Source organism: Rhinolophus sinicus, chromosome 17 (genome assembly GCF_057876585.1).
Source record: "Rhinolophus sinicus isolate RSI-liver-muscle chromosome 17, RSI-T2T, whole genome shotgun sequence".
NCBI lineage: Eukaryota > Metazoa > Chordata > Mammalia > Chiroptera > Rhinolophidae > Rhinolophus > Rhinolophus sinicus.
Window position 1 is genome coordinate 69971057 of NC_142517.1, and position 17505 is coordinate 69988561.

Sequence of the window (17505 nt, forward strand, 5' to 3'; positions counted from 1 at the left end):
TGCCTTTCTCTTGTTGCTTTTAGGATTCTCTCTTAACTTTTGCCATTTTAATTATAATGTGTCTTGGTTTGGGCCTGTTTGGGTTCATATTGTTTTGGGCTCTTGCACTTCTTGGGCAATCTGTAGGTTCAATGCAATCCCTATCAAAATACCAATAACATTTTTCACAGAACTAGAAGAAATAATCTTAAAATTTATATAGAACCACAAATGACCTAGAATAATCATAGCAATCTTGAGAGAGAAGAACAAAATTGAAGGTATCATATTACCTGATATCAAACTATACTATAAGACTATAGCAAGCAAAACAGCATGGTACTGGCATAAAAACAGAAAGATCAACAGAACAGAATAGAGAACCCAGAAATAAACCCACACCTATATGGTCAGTTAATCTACGACAAAGGAGGCAAGCTTATACAGTTGGGGACAGACAGTCTATTCAATAAATTGTGCTGGGAAAACTGGACAAATACTGCAAAAAATGAAACTACGCCAACGTTTTATACTATATCCAAGAATAAACTCAAAATGGATTAAAGACTTAAATGTAAAGCCCAAAACCATAAAAATCCTAGAAGAAAACATAGGCAGTAAACTCTCTGACATTGCTCTTAGTAATATTATTTCTGATCTATCTCCTTCGGCAAGGGAAACAAAAGAAAAAATAAACAAATGGAGCTACATAAAACAAAAGTTTTCGCACAGCAAAGGAAACCATCAACAAAATGAAAAGACATCCTACTGAATGGGAGAAGGTATTCACCAATGACATACCTGATAAGGTGTTAATATCTAAAATTTATAAAGAACTCATACAACTCGACACAAAAAAAACCCCAAACAATCCGATTAAAGAATGGGCAGAGGACTTGAACAGACAGTGCTCCAAAGAGAACATACACGTGGCCAATAGACATATGAAAAGATACTTAATGTCACTAATAATCACAGAAATGCAAATTAAAAGCACAATGAGCTCTCATCTACACCTGTCAGAATGGCTATCATCAATAAATTAACAGAAAACAAGTGTTGGTGAGGATACCAAGAAAAGGGGGCCCTTGTGCACCTTTGTGGGGATTGAAAATGGGTGCCGCCACTATAGAAAATGATTTGGAGTTTCCTCAAAAAATTAAAAATAGAACTACCCTATGACCTAGCGATTCCATTTCTGGGTATTTATCTGAAGAAATCCAAAACACTAATTCGAAAGACAGATGCACGCCTACATTCATTGCAGCACTATTTACAATAGTCAAGATATGGAAGCAACCCAAGTGCCCTTCAGTACACAATTGGATAAAGAAGCTGTGGTACATACAAAATAGTCACGAGATGTAAAGTACAGCATAAAATATATAGTTAATAATGTTGCAACAAGTATATATCGTGCTGGGTGAGACTAATCGGGGGATCACGGCATAAATTACATAAATGTCTAACCACTATGCTGTACACTTGAAAGCAATATAAAATAATATTAAATGTCTACTGTAATTAACTAAATAAATAATTTAAAAACTTAAAAAAACCCATAAAATTATCACTCTCATACAGATATAAAATGAACATTTCAATGATTTTATTTAATTTAATGAAGGAATCAGCAAGATGTTAAAACTAATTCAAAGATGACTGAGGAACAGACATATATATATATATATATATATATATATATATATATATATACATATATATATATATATATATATATATATATATATATATATATAGGTAATCAGCAACACTGAAATAAATGACTAATTGTAGAAAGATACTATCTATAGAGCAAAAAATATACTTAGAAATAATATTTACTACAGGTCAGAAATAATTATATATCTATTAGACACAATTTATTTGTGTTTCTATAGAAAGTTATTTGCATTGCTCTCAGTTTCTCTAATTTATGGTGAGTTGTACAATAGTCTTGTCAAAGACAAGAACACCCATATAGAATCAGATAACCCCCAGAGTGTCCACTAGATAGGTAACAATGAGCATTCCATTGAAAAGATACTGTAGTAAGCAGAATAATGCCCTTCAAGCCCCCAAACTCAGATGTCTATGTCCTAATTCCCAGAATCTATGAATTTGTTATGTTAGGTGGAAAAGGGGAACTAAGGTTGCGGATAGAATTTTGTTTGCTAATCAGGTGACTTTAAGATAAGGAAATTGTCCTGGGTGGATTCAATGTAACTACAAATTCCTTTAAAGTGGAAAAGAGAGACAGAGGAGAGGTCAGAGTCAGAGATTTGAAGATACTACACTGCTGGCTTTGAAGATGGAGGAATAAGACACAAGCCAAGAAATGCAGGTGGCCTCCAGAAGCTGGCAAAGGCAGAGAAACAAGATTCTTTCCTGAGCCTCCAGAGCAATGTAACTCTGCTGCCACTTTGATTTTGACCCGGTAAGACCCATTTGAAACTCTGACATCCAGAAGCATAGATGATAAATTTGTGTCATTTTAATCTACTAGGTTTGTGGTAATTTGTTACAATAGTAAGAGAAAACCAACAGAGACACCTAGTAATCTCTGCCTATTTTAGTCTTTTACAAATTTTCCAAATAAGGGGAAGTAGCAGACTGTTATAGATGAACTTAAAAAACTCCATAAATGCTTCCTTCATTGCTTACACATTATTATGCATAATAGTACATGATAATATAAGCAAAAATATTTAAAATATATGAAAAGTCAGACAATTAAGTTCGCGAACTTTCCACTGTGTAAATGCATGGTGGAAAGTTTGCGAACTTAATTGTCTGACCTTTCATATATCAAGTAGGAAAATGAAAAAGTGCAATACAAGGAACAATAAAAAGTACAATAAAAAGAAACCATTCAAACTATTTGGAGTAGATTGTGAAAAATAAAGTACAATAAAAAGAAATAATTCAAACTATTTGGATTAGATTATGAAAAATCTGGAAGTTTCTTCAGACTTTTAACAGAGATGAAGTTTTATTGCTTTTGTTTAGGATCAATAAACATTGATCATACTATGAACTCCTGCTGAATAGCATTCTGTAGTAGGGGGCTAAGCCAGGCTCTTCGTTTTAGGCTTTGTGCCTAGACCAGGTACCCACACAGTCCTGCTCTGAATTCAATATCCTTTGCCTATTACCTGGTGGGGCTTTTGTTGTAGTGCACGTGTCAGGAGCATGTGTTTTTCACGAAATATTTAACTAGATGTGCACTCTTCAAGGGTTCACATTGCAAATAGATGAAAAGTTGTCCCATCCATTGCTTTCAGGTCTTTCTACCAGCTGGCTTTATAGAAGTTAGGCTTCTGCACTTGAGAATGTAGCAAGGTGATAGTAATGTAGTCGTGAAATGTGCTCCTACCAGTTCAGTTCTCTGCCCCTGGGAGGTTTATTTGGAAATGATTGTTGTGGCTACAAGCTACCCCAAAAATAATCACCCAGAATCCAAACGACTAAGTTAAGGGAAGTCCTTGTAGAACCTGCTTCACCCCCACCCCCTGCCCTGGGAGGAGATACTAACAAACTTCTGCAGAAGGCTGAATAAAGAGTGTTTTGAAACTCAAAATAGTGAGGGGAGATGGTGATAGTGGGGTGTGTGTGTGTTAGTGTGGGGGGGAGAGTTACTAAATAGCTCTTCCTGCAAAAAGCAGTAGATAAAACAATACCACACCTAGGGTGAATTTTGCTAAGCACACTGCTAGAATTGCAGATCTATGTGGAAACAGGGCAGCTCATCTCAAAGAGAGCAAACATTCCCCAACTTGTCACCCCAATTTCCCTCCAACATTGGCAAATTGTGGGACTTTGTAATTTCCTCATGGCTCCAGAAAGCCTTTGATGTTAGTTGGTAGTATACATTTTTTAACCAACTCTAAGAAGTCACCTGGCCAACCAAAGTGACAGAGAGACACCAGGGAATGCTCATTGGCTTCCACCTGGGATAAGAGGCAAAAGTGGCTATGGCTTTCTGAAATGAATTGAAGCCACAAATCTTAGGAAGAAAATGGTTCTCAGAGACCACCCAATTTATACCTGCTAGTCAATGTCAGGGGCTGACCTGGGACCAGACTATGTGAGACTTGAGAAACTGCAGAGAGGTAGTGCAGGACAGATATTGAGGTGGTGAGGAACTCCCCTTTGTTCTCTCCAGGCAGTTGATTCCAAACTGGCTTGGAGAAGAAGAGAAAGAAGATTTGTATACACTGGACTGTTGGTGAGATAATAATTTTGAATTTGACAGGATAAGAGTAACTGTCTGAAAGTGACGGGATTAATTTTCTGCTATCATCACAAATGGGGACTTGGAATCGCAAGATTCGTCTGAAATTATGAAACAAACTATGTTTTTAAACTTCTGAGTTAGGTGGACAATTGTAATGGGGAAACATTGTGTCAGTTTCTACAGGACAAAAAAAGTAATCCAAGACAAGAAGACAGAAGGAGAAATTATCCTAAGTGTTCAAATGAAATTGAGGCCATCATCAAAAAGTTAATATGTAGAGAAAGTGACTCAGAGGATGGGATGATTGCATCTTCTGAAAAAGTAGCAACAATTGACTTTCTCCTCAAACCCACCAACTATTGGCAGCTTTGCTAATATCTTTGGGAATTAATAATACAGGAGCCAAAGAAATCTGGAATGTATTGTTGGAGACTTTGAAGTCCAGACTATAAGATGAAACATTTAGAAGAGAAAAAGGCATTGGGGAAGTGAACCATTGGCCACAGAAATGGTTTTAAAGTGTTTTTTATATTTTTCCCCTTCTCAGTGACCTTGGGTTAGGAGCACGGCACTTCAACCACCTGAGCCATCCAGCCATCCCTGAAAATGTTTTAGACCATGGCTTTTCATGCTAGAACATCTGAGCTTTGGCAAGGGATGAAATACAGCCTATGAGAAAAGGAAAACTGTATTTGACAGAATTCCTAACCTATTTAAAAGGTATTTCACCTGATATATGAATGAGACTGAGGAAAAAAAACAAAAAAACCACAGATAAAGCTCTAAAAGTTTGGTGATTGACTGATAGGACATTGGAGGAACCATAACAAAGTGATTAGTTATTCTAACAAGAAAATATCAGAGAAGAGAATCAACAAGTAAATTTATGGCCCTGTCTCACTATGTATCCCAATGCATAGAGAATGGATGGGGATTCATTCTCATGTATCCATTCTCATACAAACTAATAGAAGAAGGTGGGTAATGCAATTTCATGAACATCATTGTGAAGACAGAGAGATGGGGCTTATGATTGTGATGTGTATTATGGAGTGTGATAACTGAGACTGCTCTAGCTGGAGCAGCCATGAGGGAAAACAAAATAGTACCTCTTAGTCAGATTTACTATATGTTTGTTTAGAACCCAGCAATTTGGATTTGGGGTATACATAGCAGAAAGACTCACACAGGTCCTTAAAGATTTATTGTAGCCGTTTTTGGTGGTGATAGGGAAATGGAGGCACTCAGGTGTTCATCACAGGAAAGTGGATAATCCAAATGATGTGACAGATGAATACCACGGAGCATCATGCAGCTCCGTGTGTGTGTATATCAACCTGTATGGAACTCAAAAATATGGTACTGTGTGAAAAGAAAAAAGAAATAGCATGAGTTACATAATACAATATTAATTATGTACTAAAAAATGCATGCACATGAGTGATGTCAGAAACATGGCGGCATAAGTGGCTCCCCTTGATCTGTCCCCTTGAAGTTGCAACAAGTTGAATAGCTATAAGTCAACAAAGGACTCCCTGTACAACACATAAACACGTCTGAGAGAGCCACTCATCAAAACATGAAGATGGGAGAATCAGGGTGAACAAGGGAGGAGGAAAGGAAGAAGTGCAGAGACAGGGGCCGTGGATACATCCTGGACCTCAATGGGAGAGGGGAGGACTGAGACTGCAGTGCACTCTCTGTAGCACTGAGCATTTATGCCTGAATGATCAGCATATAACACAGCTGAACCGAGCAATCAGGGCAGAAAGCTGGGAGCAAAGACCAAATACAGAAGTGCGATAATGACGGTCTAGCAGCCCTGACTGCCAGGCAGAAAACATGGCATAGAGCCGGCCTCTCTCCACCCTCCCAGAGCTCACCTCCTGTGCACCCTCCCAGGGTCAGCAGAGAGCCCCAGAAGAAACTGTAGCAGTGTCGGGTTAAAGAGCAGAATATCTACAATCCTGAGAACCAGAGGAGCACCTCCTGAGTGGCAGATGCACACTGCGGCTAGTTCCAGTGACAAGGGAGGAGATGTTGGGGTGAGGCAGCTGTGGTCTGGTAGTCACCATTACTCAAAGGAGAACAAAGCCACAAACACACCAGTGGCCTCTTCCTGCCCACCTTGCCACCACCTTGTGTGGCTGATTCCAGCAGGGGCACCGAGGGCTGCTGAGGCATACAGCTCTTTACCAGGCTGCAGGGGTAGCACTGGGATTTCAGGGGCTCAGAACCTCATTGCCCACGACATCCACCCACAAAGGTAGTGCCCTGAAACCACGGTGACCTGGTCACAGAGGAGACATCCATCTCCCCAGTGAATCTTCCACCGTAAAAAGCTGGAGCAGGGCAAGAGAAAATAAAAGGCTCCAGTGCTACCCACTGAAACATAAAAGAAAGACCTGTGCATATCAACCTGCTGTTGAATTCATTCCTGTAGATGCTTAGGAAGAGAAATAATCCAACAATTATCATGAATAACTAAGATAATAAGGCAGCTCAGAAGGAAAATGAAAAATCCCCAGAAAATAAATTTAAAGACATGGAAATAATGTGACTTAAATGACAGAGACTTCAAGATTGCAGTTCTGAAAAAAACCTCAATGAGATACAAGAAAATACAGATAGGCAGTTCAATGAAATCAGAAATAAAATCAATGAACCAAGTGAATATTTTACGAAAGAGATTGAAATTTTTAAAAAGAACCTAATAGAAATTTTAGAGATGAAGAACTCAATAAAAGAACACAAAATCGGGCACTACACACTTGAACAGAACATAAAGGTTAAAGGAGATAAAAACATAAAAAAAGAGAAGAAGGCAATTTGCTACCGCAATTCAGAAATAAACTCAGAATAAATAGGGATAATTTTCAACAACAAAGGGAGAGGGGAAAGTTTGGAGTTTATAAAGAGGAAGGGACATAAGATGAATGCTGAAGAAAAAGGACTACTGTATATATGAAACTCTCTTTTACATAAACTTAAAAAAAAAATCCAGAACTGAGACACATAACATAAAAAAAGAGGAAATAGAGGGAAAAAATCATAGAATACTACCAAACTGTAACAGAAAGAAACACAGGGCAAATAAACAATGGAAACACCAAGCTACTAGAAAATAAAAGATAAAATAGCTATAGAAAATCCCCATATATCAATAATCACTGTAAATGTAAATGACTTGAATCCACCAATAGAAAGGCACAGAGTAGGATTGGATCAAAAAACAATACCCAATCATTTGCTGCCTTCAAGAGACACATCTCAGCCGCAAGGACAAATATAGACTCAAAGTGAAAGGGTGGAAAATGATACTCTCAGCAAATGGCATTCAGAGAAAAGTGGGTGTGGTCATACTTATATCTGACGAAACAGATTTCAGAATAAAAAAGGTAACAAGAGATAAAGATGGACATTTCATGATAAAGGGGACAATACAACAAGAAGACATAACACTTATCAATATATATGCACCCAATCAGAGAGCACCAAAATATATAAAGCAAGTACTAACAGAACTAAAGGGAGAAACTGACAAAAACACAGTTATAGTAGGGGACCTATACCCAATTGACAGTCATGAATAGATCATCCAAACAGAAAATCAATAAGGAAATATCCGCCTTAAACGGCACATTAGACCAAATGAACCTAATTGACATTTACAGTCTTTCATCCTAGAACACCAAACTATACATTATTTTCTAGTGTACATGGAACATTCTCAAGAATAGACCATATGTTGGGAGATAAAACTAGCCTCAACAAATTTAAGGGGATTGAAATCATACCAAACATATTTTCAGACCACAAAGCTTTGAAATTGAAGATCAACTGAAAAAGAACAAAAACAAACAAACAAACAAACAAAAAAAACCCCACAAATATGGGGAAATTAAACAACATGCTGAGAACAACAACTAAAGTCAAGGAAGAAATAAAAAGAGAGATTCAAAGATACATAGAAACAAATGAGAATGAAAATACATCATATCAAAATTGTTAGGATGTAGCAAAAACAATATTAAGAGGGAAATTATATCATTACAGTTTTAGCTCAAGAAACAAGAAAAATCCAAAATAAACAACCTAACATTACATCTTGAAGAACTAGAAAAAGCAGAAACCCAAAGTCAGTAGAAGAAAGGAAATAATAAAAATTAGAGCTGAATTAAATGAAATAGCGAACAAAAAGACAGCAGAAAAAATTAATGCAACAAAGAGCTGGCTCTTTGAAAACATTAATAAAATTGAGAAACCTCTGGCTAGACTCACTAAGGAAAAAAGAGAAAAGACACGAATAAACAAAATCAGAAATGAAAGAGACGTTACAATGGATACCACAGAAATACAAAGGATCATCCAAGAATACTATGAAGGATCATATGCCACCAAATTTAATAACCTAGAAGAATTGAACAAGTTCTTAGAAATGTACAACCTTTCTAGACTAAATCATGAAGAACTGGAAAATCTAAATAGATGGATCAACCCTAAGGAAATTGAAACAATCATCCAGAACCTCCCCGAAAGAAAAGGTCCAGGACCAAATGGATTTATCAGTGAATTCTACGAAACACTGAAAGATGATTTTTTAAAAATTAACTTATTGAGGTGATAAGGGACTAATATCCAAAATATATAAAGAACACATACAACTCAACAACAACAACAAACAAATAATCCAATTTAAAAAACGGGCAAAGGACCTGAACAGACTCTTCTTCCAAGAAGATATATAATGGTCAACAGATATATAAAAAAAAAATTCTCAACTTCACTAGCTATTAGGGAAATGCTAATCAAAACCACAATTAGATACTACTTCACACCTGTTAGAATGGATATTATCAGCAAGACAAATAATAACAAGTGTTGGAAAAGTTGTGGAGAAAAAGAAACCTGTATACACTGCTGGTGGGAATATAAATTGGAACAGCCACTATGGAAAACATATGGAGATTCCTCAAAAAATTAAGAATGGAATTACCATATGACCCAGCAATCCCTCTTCTGGGTATCTACCTAAAAAATCTGAAAACATTTATCCATAAAGATATATGTACCCCTATGTTCATTGGAGCTTTATTCATGGCAGCCAAGACATGGAAACAACCAGAGTCCTTCGATCGATGATTGGATAAAGAAGATGTGGTACATATATATGATGGACTATTATTTTGCCATAAGAAAAGATGAAATACTGCCATTTGTGACAACATGGATGGATCTTGAGATTAATATGCTAAGCAAAATAAGTCAGACAGAAAAAGTAGAGAACCAAATGACTTCACTCATGTAGGATATACAACAGAAAGCAACAAATGAATAAGACAAACAAACTAACAAAAACTCATAGACACAGACATAAATTTAGTGGTTACCATACAGGAAGGGGGGAGGCAGGGTGGTAGAAGAGGGTAAAGGGGGTCAAATGTATGGTGACAGATGGAGAAATGACTCTGGATGGTGACCACACCATGCAATACACAGATGATGTATTATAGAATTGTACACTTGAAACATATAATTTTATTAACCAATGTCATCTGAGTAAATTTAGTAAAAATTTAAAAAATATATATTGTTAAAAAAACACATGCACAGGAAAAAAACCATACATATTTTGAAAGTACATTTACAAACATACACAGAAATCCATTAAACATGTGAGAACAATTGCCCATGTGGGGAGGTTGGGGTATGGTGATTAAAAAAACCCTTAGACTAATAAGATAATATGTAATGAACTATTGAGTTCAAATTATAGGGGAGGAAGAGAGAGTAAGGGAAAATGAGGGAGAGAGAGAGATATAATGGAAGGAGAGTAATAGTATGTGGAACAAAAAGGACTGCTGAATACTTACGGGGGAAATCCATATGTATGTCTTTGCCCATGACTAAGTCCTGTATGACATTTTATGAGTAACCTGAATAAATATGTAAGGGAAGAATGTTCATCAAATTTCTATGACACAAATCTGAAATGAGTTGTTACTCTGCTAGACATTGGAAATCAGGGATAGCATCTTGGGAGCAGCCAGAGAAATAGTGGCACCTAAGCTTAGTGCCATTATCTTCCTCTGATGGCGATGTATAAAATACTTTTGTTGGAGAGAAAGAATCTGGCAGCAGGATGTCAGACTTGTAGGAAAAACAGGACTGCCTCTCTGGGTGTATGGGCCATTATTGACTCAAAAATGTTTGCCTACTGTGATGGGAGATGCTCAGGAAGAGTCCTCCATGTGACCTGAGATGCTCCCACACTCGTAATTTCTTTTTCTTATGGGAAACCTAAGGACTTAACATGGCATCATCATTAGCTATTTTTCTAAAGCAATGTTATTAATAAGCAGAATTTATTGAACTAATTGTGCCCCTAGTATTATTATAAATTCTTTGCATCTATTATTTCTTTTATCTCATAATGACCCTATGAAGTAGATACAGCTGTTAACTCACTTTTAGGTAAGGAAGCTGAAGATAAGTTAAGAAATTTGTCCAAGGTCACACAGCAATAAGAGGTAGAACCCAAATTCATATTGAAACTATCTAACTCCCAAACACATTCTTTTAATAATTACACTGTAGGTGTTTGAGAGTTGGGCTGCATATTATATGAAGGAGAGACAATGTGTAATATTGGCAAATTCCTATTAAAAAGTTATTTGGGCTTATAAACTCTTCTTGCTTGCTTTTTGTATCTCTGAAAGAAGAAAGAGAAACCTGCTCATGGTATTCCAAATTAGATAGGAGAGTAGTGATTGGATGACACCGTGTTACACAAAGCACACCCTCTTTCACAGCCTGCCTCAGGTCAATGAGGAAGCAAGGCCAGGTCTTGGGGACCCAGAGCCTCGGAGAAATGAAGAACCCCACTTTCTGGCAGAGGGCAGGGAGTCATGAGAGTAATTGCTGGACATGGCTTGGCACTACATTTGATGGGTAGTAAAGGCAATGTACGAGTAAAACCTTATGGTTTGCCTCTTTTAGTACCCTGAAATTTCCATTTCATCATACTCCAAAGAATCATATATGATCTTGCTCAGAGAGGGAAAACAGTCTCGTTTTGCCTTAAAACACTGCTTCTTCAGATCTCTTATTTTTGAAAGCTATCCCACATTTCTTCACTTAGTTAAGAAATTTCGATCCTTCAGTATCTTTTTCTCCACCTGTTTTTCCCTCCCCTTCCCTCTTCTCCCCTTCTTTCCCCTCCCCTTTCTTTCCCTTCTCTTTTGAATTTTGTTTAATTGTATACTTGTCTGACATCCTCACTACGTTTCAAATGTATTGAGGAAAGGTTCTGTTTTTCTCACCTTTTTCATCTCTCACATGCCAATCTAGCAGAGTGAGTTAATGTATGTATGCATATATCTGTTTGGCTGTGCTTACTAATTTGTTTCTTACTAAAAACACCTTGGGGAAAGGACTTGCTTCTGGTTATCAGCTGGTATTATTTTATAGTTCTGTGTGACCTTATTGTTCCCTCTCTGGAAAACGTAACTGAAGTGGTCTGCTACGTAAGACTGGAAATGAGTTCTCTTACGGTGGCTTATCCACTGCTCAGAATACCTTACTTTCCCTTTTCCTTCTTTCTCCATTCTTTTTCTTTTTCTTCATTTAGTATACACTTCCAATAGATTTTTTTAGAGAAACAAAAATTTTTCATAAAATGAATAAAACATAATCATTAATTTTAGTAACAATGTAGGCTATCAATAACTTTAATAAGATATAGGCCTTTATATGAATTTATTGAATACATTCTTTTTCTTCAACCCAATGATTTATGCTGGATTTAATTGATTTTTATTGGCACAGGGATGTAATGTGGTCATCTTTAAGTAAGGGCAGAGGTTGGGTTGGGTGGATCTAAGTGTGGTTGGAGAGCCAGCCTTGGCTTCTGAGTTTGGTTTGGTGCCAGTTGGTGGAAACTTGAGAGTTTCTAGTTCTTTTCAATGTGATTACATAGTAAGGAGAAAATGTCCAGACTAGGCATCTGAGAAATAATTTCCCTTAGACCACATAATAAAAAACTCAAGAAGCATTTTGACTTTATTTGGCTGTCATAAAGCAGGGAACATTAAGGAATATTTAGAAGTTTTAATGCACCAATAAAAACCAACTTCAATTTAGATGAAAATGGTACATATTGTTTTCTGTTTAGAGTGGGTATGAACTAACCTGTGTTGCCACACATGAATGCTAGTGTTTCAAGTGGGATTCTAGACAATGTCATTTATTAATCAACTTTGCAACATGTCTTTACATTAAGCCAGAATATTCTTTGAAACTCATAATAGTAAATGAATGGCAATTCCCCCTACCACCTCTCTCTGTTTCTGAAGCTCCAATATTTGTGACATTTATCCAAAGATTCTCCACTTCTCCATCTTAAAAAAATGCATGTCTGTCTTTCTTGCACTCCCGGCCATACATCTTGCAGATGTGCATTTTTATGGAATATAATTAGGGCTGGATAGCCCCATGGAACATTCCCATTATCTCAGCCTCATTGCCGCCCTACCTGGGCTCAACTTTTTCATGGGTCACTACGAAATGTTGATTGCTTTTTGCTGTTATCTGACAAATATATCGGCCTAGGAAATATGACATCTAGTGCTTTATTGCATTAACGTTTTATTCTGGGTTCCCTATATAGGGTGACAAGATCAGCCATAAAAAAATGTGATAATGGTGTGTTTTTCTCCCAAGTATATTGTCTAGAATGCTCTGCAAATCTCTGCACATTTCTCTGAAATGTTCGGTGTGTTTTCTGGGGTCTATACTCCTCAAGCAGATTCCACGTTGCTCATCTGGGCTTATCAGACCTCCTCTTCTTCCTGGGTAAATCTCTGGATTACATTTTCCAGCCTTCTCCCAGTTAGGCGCAGCCATGTACTAAATTCTGGCCAATAGAGTTTGGGCTATATTCTTATAGCCACTTTCTAGCCTGGCCTGTAACACTTTGGAATCACCCTTTAAGCCAGTGTTCTCAAGTCAGGGGATGATTTTTGCCTTCCTATTCCACCCAGGAACATTTGATAATGTGTGGAGCCATTTTGATTGTCACAACTGGGAGAATGCTATTGGCATCTAATGGGGTGGAGGTTAGAGATACTGCTGAACATATTACAATGCACAAGACAGCATACAAAAATATGATCCAACCCAAAATGTCAATATTACTAAAGTTAGGAAACCCTGCCCTAAGCTCTTTCTTACTCTGTCTCCTGCCTAGATTCAGAATGTCCACAATAGGATTCAGAGAACCTAAAATTTGGCCACACCTCCAGATAAGGAGACTGGGGCTCTGAATCACTGTACAATGGCCTGCACTGAATCCGGTTGGCCTGTGACTTGAGAAAGGAATAAAGCTGTCACCATATTATGTCATTGAGATTTGAGGGTTATTTGGTAAAGCCATTAAAAAGAAAGAAAAGAAAAAAAACTTTGACTACTATAAGCTCAAATCTTGGGCAAATTACTTAATCTCTCTTTGTCTTAATTTCCCCGTCTGTTAAATGAAAACAATGGTAGCACCTTCCTCACTGGGCTTCTGTGTGGACTGAATGAGTTTGTATTTGAAAACACTTAGAATAATGCCTGCATAGTTGGTTAACTGTTATATCCATGAAAACCTATTTGTCCTGTGGCCTATTCCTACAAAAGACTACTCACAAGTCTGATAATAGCTGTAGAACTGCCTTTCTCAAAGAACCATTTGTGTAATGAGCTCATTCAGCATTTTAACCAAAGTGGGAGACCAAAGGTAGGGATTTCTCTAGGTTACAAGCCCTCTCTAGGTAGTGCTGCCCAACAGAACTTACTGCAATGGTAGAAATATTCTATGTGCTGTCCAGTGTGGCAGCCGCTAACCACATGCAGTTATTGAAAACTTAAAATATGGCTAATATGACTAAGAAACTGAAGTTTAGATTTGATTTAATTTTAATTAATTAAATTGTAAATGGCCCTTGTGCCAGTTGCTGCTGTGTTAGACGATGAAGCTCTAGAATACAAGTTCCATGACACCAAGGAGTGGTTCTGATTTGTTCATTATTGTATCCTCAGAGCTCAGAACTGTCCTGGGACATAGTAGCTGCTCCATTAATATTTAGTGAGTGACATTCATTCCATGGAGAAGATTATTTTCAGGGGATCCATGTAGCCACCTAATGTAATAAAAGCAAAATTAGTATGCATAGCTGGGTTAAACTGGTAATTTGTTGCTCTGCATTCTCATTGATGAGCTCCTTAATCTCAGATGTGTGCTACTTCACTGCTGTTCTGGATTCCTAGAGTCTCTCGCGGGAGTATCTGCATAGCTAAATAAGACTGTACTAACTTGACTTTATTGCTGCCTCATATGCAAGTTCCATGAACCAGTCCTGAGGTTGGTATCATTGACCTGCTTTCTTCCCCTGTTTTGCCTTGACATTTCTGAGAGAATGAAGGAGGCCTCTTTTAACATTAATGCAAGAAAAACAGGGAGCACATACTGACTGCTTCAGTATGAGCCTTCCTGATTTAGCTTGAGTGGGGTCTCTGAAGTTAGCTAGCCTCATCCAGCATAAATAGAAATTAAGACTGGTCATTTGTCTATAATTGCCTGTGGGTAAGACAGGAATAAAGCAGAGGAGGGAGGAGCTTCCCAGCCTAGAGCCACAGCGTGGTTATATAGAAACCTCAGAGACTTGGATTAATGTGAGAAAGAAATAAAGACCCTGAGAAGACCTTGACATAGCCAGTTCACACCTAGGCTGCCTGGCCAGTTCTGTACGGTAGGGCACCCATATTTTTGTTCTTCACTTGCTGACTTCTCAGCTTGCCATTGAAAATGCCATGGAATAAAGAAGAATGAAATCTTACCATTTGCAACAATATGGATGGACCTAGAGAACATTATGTTAAGTGGAATAAGTCAGACAGAAAAAGACAAATACCATATGCTCTCACTTATATGTGGAATCTAAAGAAAAGAATAAATGAATGAACTAATCAGAAACAGTCTCAGAGACATACAGGAAAAACTGAGGGTTGCTAGATGGGAGGGGGAAGTAGGAAGAAGGGGGAAGGTGAGGGGATTAGAAAGCACAATCGGTAACCACAAGATTGCCACGGGGATATGAAAGTCAGTTTGGGGAATGTAATCAATAATGTTGTAAAGACTTTGTAGGGTATCCGATGGACACTTGTCTCATTAGGGAAACCACCTCAGGGATGATGTAGATGCCTGATCACTGCACTGTACCCCTGAAGCTGAAGCTGAACAATAATGAATGTCAACTACTATATATATATATATATATATATATATATATATATATATATACACACACATATATATATACACATATATACATATATACATACATATATACATATGTGTGTATATATATATATATATACATATATATATATGTATATATACACACATATATATATACAAGAAGTGGAGTACAGCATTAGGAATAGAGACAGTGGAAGTGTAATGGCTCTGTGCGATGTCAGAGGGGTGGCAGATGGGAGGAGGGGGGTTATCACTGTGTGAGGGATATAAATGATAAATCCTAACTATTACATTGTTTTGTACACCTAAAACTAATAAAAAAGAAGAAAGAAAGAAAATGCTATGGAAGATTGTGGTTAGTTGTATTTAAGGACAACTTGCAATGTGTGCTAATTTCCAAATGAAGATGTAAGCTATAAATAGACTTCTTCAGACAGAAGTCCAACACTTCTCATCCAACCGGGGAAATCCAGGCTGTGTAGGCAGGACTCAGCTGCCTGGTTCCATAGAAAGTAGGTGCCTAGGGTAGAAGTGGACCCTCAGAAGAGAAGGTGAATGATAAAGCTGGATCTATGATAAAGCTCTATGTCGGGCTTTTGCCCCCGTATTTCTATTGTTCTTGTGCTTCTCCCTACCATCCTGAGCCTCAGCACCCATCCCATGAGCCCATGTGGGTGTGTCTGCTACACCCAACCATGGCATCATGGTTTCTTTCTCCCTTAAAGACTAAGTTCTTCATGGCAGCAGCTTTTATCTCAACCCCAACCTTCTCTTCCCTGGCAACTCTTCTCAAGGATTCTGAAGTCAATATCTGTGTTCACTTAAGGAAGTGTGGTGGGGGCAGAGAACATCATTTTTACCAAGGAAAACCATTACAAATCATGATACTGGGCCATTTAGACCCTTACTGTGTCTCTAAACACCTGGGGACTTAAAACAACTATAGGCCAGGCTCCAGCCCCACAGATTGGGGTCCACTGGTCTAATGTGCAGCAAGGTTGAGACTGTTGATGTAGACCGTCATTTATAAATATAGACAGACAACCTAGAATCACCCAGCATTTGGGGAAAAATAATTTATAAATATAAACAGAAAACTTAGAATCACCTAGCATTTGAGGGGAGGGGGAAAGCAACAACAGCATGGGGATTTAAAAAACAGGAGAACCAAACACCAAGAAAACAGATAATTTTAGGAAAAGATAAGAAATTTTAAAAATATATTCAGTACATTTGGGAATTTTGAGAGGCCATCACATCCATGAAATAAGCAAGGCTGCTATAAAGAAGAGAAATAATTTGTAGATAGCATCTAAGACTCTTAAATTTTTCCTTCCCTAGGGTAAACACTCTCAATCTTATCAGTGATATTTTTGGTCAGAAAATTCTGTGCATTGTAGGATGTTTAGAAGTATCCTGATTTCTACCCAGTAGATGCCAGTAGCATAGCCCTCTCCCAGTTGTGACAACTAAAAGTGTGTCTAGATATTGTCAACTACCCCTTAGAGGGCAAAATTGCCCCCTTGGTTGAGAACCACTGCTCTACTCTAAGAGAAGGAAAATGGTATTTAAGAGAGAGAATCCCAAAGAGATGAGCCAATTTGCCAGTTCACCAGGAAATCCTGCTTTGGATGAGCTTGCCAACCAAAATCTTAGAGAGGCTGGTTTAGGCTGTGCTCCTAGGTTATATAGTTTTAATATAGGCATAATGACTCTGTAACTGTGATAACAAGAATGAACATTTAATGGTTGTCAGGAACTGACCTAGTATTTTGCCTGGATTATCTCATTTAATACTTAAAACAACAAGCAGACAATAAATTGAATATGATTCCTGTCATTTTACGTAGAGGGAATCAGAGGCACAGAGCTATCAAGAAACTTGTCCAAGGTCAGGTAACTATTAGGTTGGTGCAAAAGAAATTGCAGTTTAAAAGGTTAAAAAGAATTGCAAAAACCACAATGACTTTTTGCATAGTAAGTAATAGAA

At 37.5% G+C, this 17505-nt stretch overlaps 1 long non-coding RNA gene across 1 annotated transcript in view; it reads left to right on the forward strand.

The window, feature by feature from the left end:
* Nucleotides 1-2222: 2222 nt before the first annotated feature.
* The window catches only part of LOC141571534 (uncharacterized), a 35690-nt gene continuing 20407 nt past the window's right edge, over nt 2223-17505 (forward strand). Inside the window, exon 1 of the long non-coding RNA XR_012496327.2 lies at nt 2223-2416. This is a non-coding gene — a long non-coding RNA (uncharacterized LOC141571534). The remainder of the gene's footprint in view (nt 2417-17505) is intronic.